Raw genomic sequence first — 6,000 nt, 5'->3', positions numbered from 1 at the left:
TTAAATGTTAAAAGAGGAATTCCTATGACATTTAGAATTCCATCATTTAGATGGGAAAAGAGAAATTCCTAGCATATTGAAATAATGGATATTTTATTTTAGATGAATTTATTTTATGAGAAATATTTGATGATAAAAGAAGAATTTCCATGACATTGGAATGAAAATAATTAAATGCAAAAAGAGGAATTCCCATGGTAATTGAGATCCAAGAAATTCAGTGGGAAGAAGAGGAATTTTTAGTATAATTCAATTTATGATTATTTACCAAAAGTGGAAATATGGGTAGAATTGATTTCTACAAATCCCATGAATTCTTTTATTCAAAAGAAGAATATTGAATATAATTCAATTGAGGAATTGAGAAGGAATATAGAAATAGTCGTTCAAGAAAAGGAACCTTTAATTCAGGCCAAGCAATTGGTAGAAATTTAGAAAAAGTCTCATTATCGGTATCAAACTAGAAAAAGCTATTAAATGGGAATAGCATGTGAATGGATGTGAATAGCATGTGAATGGATGTGAATGATGAGATGAGAATGAGATGAGAGGATATGTGAAAAGGGTGAGATGGGGAGTACATGGATATGGATATGGATGTGTTTATGGATATGGATATGGATATGGATGTGTTTATGAAAGAATGGATGTGGATGCGTTTGTGAAAGAATGGATGTGGATGAATGGATGTGGATGAGAATGAAATGTGATGTGATGTGATGTAAGGGGATGTGGATGTGAATGTAATGTAGATGTGGATAAGATGTGGTGTGATGTAAAGAGATGTGATGTGATGTGATGTGAAATATATCTGGATGTGAAGTAATAGATGTGAATGTATGGATAGATGTGGGTAGTCATACATGTGAGCGATTGGAGGGATGTGGATGAATGAGATGAGATGTGTATGAATGAGACATGTCGACGTGGATGTGATGTAATGTGGATGGGATGAATGAGATATGATGTGGGTAGATGTGATGTGATGTAATGTGGATAGAATGTATGTGATGGGATGGTGATGAGAATGAATGTGATGGATGTGAATGGATGGATGTGATGTGATGGATGTGAATGGATGGATGTGATGTGATGTGAGTCGGACAAGTATGAATGAATGATATGTGATGTGAATGGATGAGATGTGATGTCATGTGAATCAGGATGTGAATGAATGATAAGAGATGTGAATGGATGAGATGTGATGTGATGTGAATCGGGATGTGAATGAATGAGATGTGATGTGAATGAATGTAATGTGGATCGGGGTAGATATGAATGGATAAGATGTGAATGAATGTAATGTGATGTGATGTGATGTGATGTGGATTAGGGTAGATATGAATGGATAAGATGTGAATGAATGTTATATGATGAGATGTGGAGATGGGTAGATGCGAGTGGATGAGATGTGATGAGGGTAAATGAGGAAAGATGTGATGAGATGAAAAATGATGTGATTGGATGAGAATGGGTATACATATGAATTGGAAATGGATTAAGTAATGTGGACGATGTGGAACAATGTGGAAGACGAGAGTTCATAATAAAAATTGTATTTATGACCTGTTTTTAAATGACTATTTTATGTCAATAATGCTGGGGAAGCATTTTGACCGTCTTGAGAATGAGGTCGTGGAGACCTAACTAATAAAGTTGCAACAACTGACGGAGAGTCAATGGAGGACGTCTTGTGTAGCAAGGTTGGTCGAGGTCTTGACCAGCCTTGGTTCGATTTAAATGGTGAGCTTCCGGTACGGTGGATGAGGGACCAAGGAAGCAGCCTATGAGTGAAGCACTAGGTGACCTGCGAGGGTGCTAGAAATATGGTGCTCGGCACCGAAGATACCCACACGTGCATCGCAGAAGATATTGGAACAAGGAGTAAGAGTTGTTTTCTGAAACTGGGCATGGATCTGGTTGCTTGACCTTGCTGGTCCTCAACGGATGAGTCCATGGCTCTTTTATATGGATCTATTTGATTGATCTTGCTGATCTTCAACGGAGATTCCATCTTGATTTTTATAAGTGAATATATTGTCGGGTACTATGAGAGCTAGGAACTATCGAAAAGGCCCCTGAGGGATAGGTGGTGAGCATTCTGGTTGCCAATGATGCTATAGGTACACTAATGAAGGAATGATTGGAAATTAGGATTCAACCGGATATTTTGGAGGATTATATTCAGTGACACTATGGTTTCATTAAATGAATGTTTTAAAGAAAGCTGAATCTGTGAAAAAGGAAATTTCATATTGGGTGTGTAAGTGGTGTGACTGGCGTTGAATTTGCATGAATATCCGGCTAGGGAGCCTGGGAAGTCTTTTTCCTCTGGTACCCGGGACAAAACCTAACCAAATTCCTAATTGGATCCCATCACTATACAGTGGTTGGGCGCGGTTGGCTAACCCATGGGACTGGATGGGGTTAGGTTGCTGGACTGATGGATTCGTAAATTGAGACTCAATTTTGTTATAGTACGATAAATAAAGTAAATCCCGGATAGTAATTGTTCTATGGAAAAAGAATCAACGGCTGTGCCTCTCGATGGGGAAAAAAGCGTTGGTTTCTATGATCCAAGTGCAAGTTTCTTCCTTGATCTGACTAAGTGACTCACAAGTTTGGTCGGATCAGTTTGGTCAGTAATGACCCTGACTACGTTAGAGTACAAATATCCTGGAGGAATCGCTCGTGCTTTCCGGTAGGGGGGGGAAGTTTTTTCGGGTTCAGTTTTTGAAGAACCAAGGGATTAGTCTCTTGTCCAGATGATATCCGTGGGGGCGAGGCCCCAAGTGAGGGATCCTGCCCTGCGCAAGAAGTGCTACTTCCGCTACTAGCACCCCGAATCCGTTGCGCGGAGGGGGCAGGGATCTTTCAATGAACCATAGTGCATGGACATACCATCTGTCCAGGAACCTGCTCCTATCTCCCCAACTCATTCTTAGCAAAGCCTTGCATCAAGGCCTTCACAATTTTATCCTAGGAAACACACAGTATATAGAACCACAGCCCAGGGTGAGAAATATGGATCAACCTTAGGAAAGTAGGGCCACTCCACCTCTAGAGCCTAGAGGTGAGAAATATGGATCAACCTTAAGAAAGTAGGGCCACTCCACCTCTAGAGCCTAGAGAAAAAGTCGGCCAAGGTGAGAGCCATCAAACCCAGATCGAGCTACCAGATTGGAGAGCCGTACTAGACTGGAGAGCCATACCTTAAGAAAGTAGGGCCACTCCACCTCTAGAGCCTAGAGCAAAAGTCGGCCAAGGTGAGAGCCATCAAACCCAGATCCAGCTACCAGACTGGAGAGCCATACCCATCTCAAGGGCAGCAGACTCATTCCAAGCCTTGGAAACCTTGCCAAACCAAGAACCAGGTCCATTTTCCCAGAGGCCTGAGGCATCACATGAGAGAGAATGGGTATACCTAGGGACATCACCACAGCAAGGCTTGCCAGTCTATTAGCAGTACCCACCTCAAGGGGTACACCCAGTGTACCAAGCAGGACCCCGTGGGCCACAACTAGCTCCTCCCAGAGGACAAAGACCCCCACTTGCCTACTATATTCGTATGGTCTCACTCCTTTGCAACCTATTCCCCACCCAACCTGCACCACGTGCACCATCCATGATCATAGGGTTGACACCTGAAATGTTAAGAATTGCCATGGAAATAGGGAGAGGGGTAGCCATTGGCATTAATCCCCTTGCACCAGTTCAACCTAGGTAGGAATGAATCAAGCCAGCAAACATCTCGAATTTGACACAAAGTTTGATGGGATAGGTTATTCCATTCTCACCTGGAGATGTTTAATCAGATATGTGAAGCATTTGGCCATATAGACGAACAAACCAAGATAAGTGCCTTTGGCCTCAATTTGGATAGCAAAGCAAGTTAATGGTTTAGATCCTTGAAAGCGGAAGATAAAGCTTCCTTCGAGGCACTAAAAGAAGCTTTCAAGGTAGAGTACTCTCATCAAGGTACTCGATGGAGCCCTGTTGAATAGCTCAATAATGTTAAATAGAATGAGGGCGAGACCATCAAAGATTACATAAACAGAGTCAGATATCTCCACTCACGCTGTAATACCACATACAAGTTCTCTGATGAGAGACTAATTGGGAGATTTCTCGAAGAACTTGAGGATATTCCCCTACACAACTCCTTATTTGCTTTGGGTCACACCTCTTTTGAACAATGCTACAAGAGTGCTTTGAAGTTTGAGGATAACTTCAAGGGAGCACGTTCCCGACAACTCCACGAAGGTGCATCAGAAGCCTCCTTCAAGACCACCAGCACAAAGCCTCATGAAAAGGGTAAGGAATCCACTTCTGGACAAACTGTAGAGAAATTGGCCGCCTATCTAATGCAACAGATGACCTAGCAATGGAGAATCAACCACCAAGGCTAGGATCAAGGGGGTCATCCACATCTGTATCCTAGAAGGAAACTCATATGGTGCCCGACCTATCGAGAAAACTATACTGGCACTGAACGTCCTCATTTGAGACCCCGCCCAAACCTCTATTGTACAAAGTGTGTGAAATGGGGCAACCACGAGATCTTTAACTGCTACCATCACAAGGCTACCTTGGCTTGAGTAATGCCTCAGGTTCTACCTGCAAACCCTAGGAAACAACAACCCCTACACATCACAACGCCCCCCAACCTAGCTAAGAAGTGGCCTAAAGAGGAATCTTAGGGTCCGTGAGATGCCCCTACCACCCCCAATTCTCCCATCACAGCTCCCGTTACCCAGAGTAGCCTTGATAGAACTCTTCGAGGATAGGAATGAGGGAGAAATCCTGTAGACTCCCACTTATGAAACCCAAGAGTCCATGAGTCTGCCCTCACAAATTCTTAGTCACTATGTTATGGAGGGTGATCAAATGTATCTATTGTACCTTGCAGTACTGATATCGTGAGCCAGGGATATGAATCAAACAACAAAGAGATCGCCCATACAGTGTTATGATTGTGGTGGACCTCACCGAGTGGATGAGTCTCCCAATAGGAACAGAGAAGCGAGTGTCCCAGCAGGTGCTCCACTGTGCATTGGACTGTGCATTGGATGTAGTATCGACCATATGTACAAAGACTGCCCACTAAGACCCATAACAAAAATGGGAAAGGCTCATGAAACAAATCCCATCACACCAACCTTAACCTACTTAGTGTTAGAGATGGTTTCATTCGAGCGGTCCTCCTCAACACAGTAACCAGACTACAGAATAGGAAAAGGGCCATAGCACATTTTGCTAAGGCATCAATCTCTCAAAGCTAGGACCAAGCAAGAGCCTTTGAACAAGCCCAAATAACTCAATGCTCATGAAAGAAAGCCAGCAAGGTTGGGAAGGGAGAGAGCCAAGTGATTATCAAAAGCAGTTCTGACTCAGGCATTCCGACTCAGGCACAATAACTCATCCTTCGACTTCTTCATCTGAAGAAGAAGATATGCTACGTGCAATTTCCCATGCCCAAGAACCCATTGACCCCCATCAACTATCTAAAAAGCTTAAGGAATATCCAAATCCTATTGAGAAAAAAGAGAGGCTCCAAGCCACCCAAGAGTTAGTTCATGAGTGCTAAGCTGAGATGGAAGTTGATCCTTGTACTGCCTACCTTGAACCATGCCCATCAATCTCAAGCCAGTGACTTGCGCCGCATGATGCTCAAGTTTATCCTTGCAAAAGCTTCTAGACAAACCACTCCCGCTAGAGCTAATAGAAGAAGAAGCTACCCCCCAACCGAAAGACAGGGTGGAGGAATATCTCGGAGACCTAGGAGATGAACATCATAGGGGAACTAATGCAGAAATCCTTGTTCCCATCCCATACACCTCAAAAAGCTTGAGACAAAGCAGACCTGACCTTCCACACGGAACTGCCTCCGCCCCAAGAGACATTTTAGATCTCTCTTCGTTCCTCTCTTTTGAGGTCCAGATCCCAATCGGTACCTTGCTCCAAGGTAGCCCAAGCCTATGGAATGACCTGAAAGACTGG

The sequence above is a fragment of the Cibotium barometz genome, chromosome 46 (genome assembly GCF_041138505.1).
Source record: "Cibotium barometz isolate CiBa-2024 chromosome 46, ASM4113850v1, whole genome shotgun sequence".
NCBI classification, from domain to species: domain Eukaryota; kingdom Viridiplantae; phylum Streptophyta; class Polypodiopsida; order Cyatheales; family Cibotiaceae; genus Cibotium; species Cibotium barometz.
Note: the sequence above shows the minus strand (reverse complement) of the source record.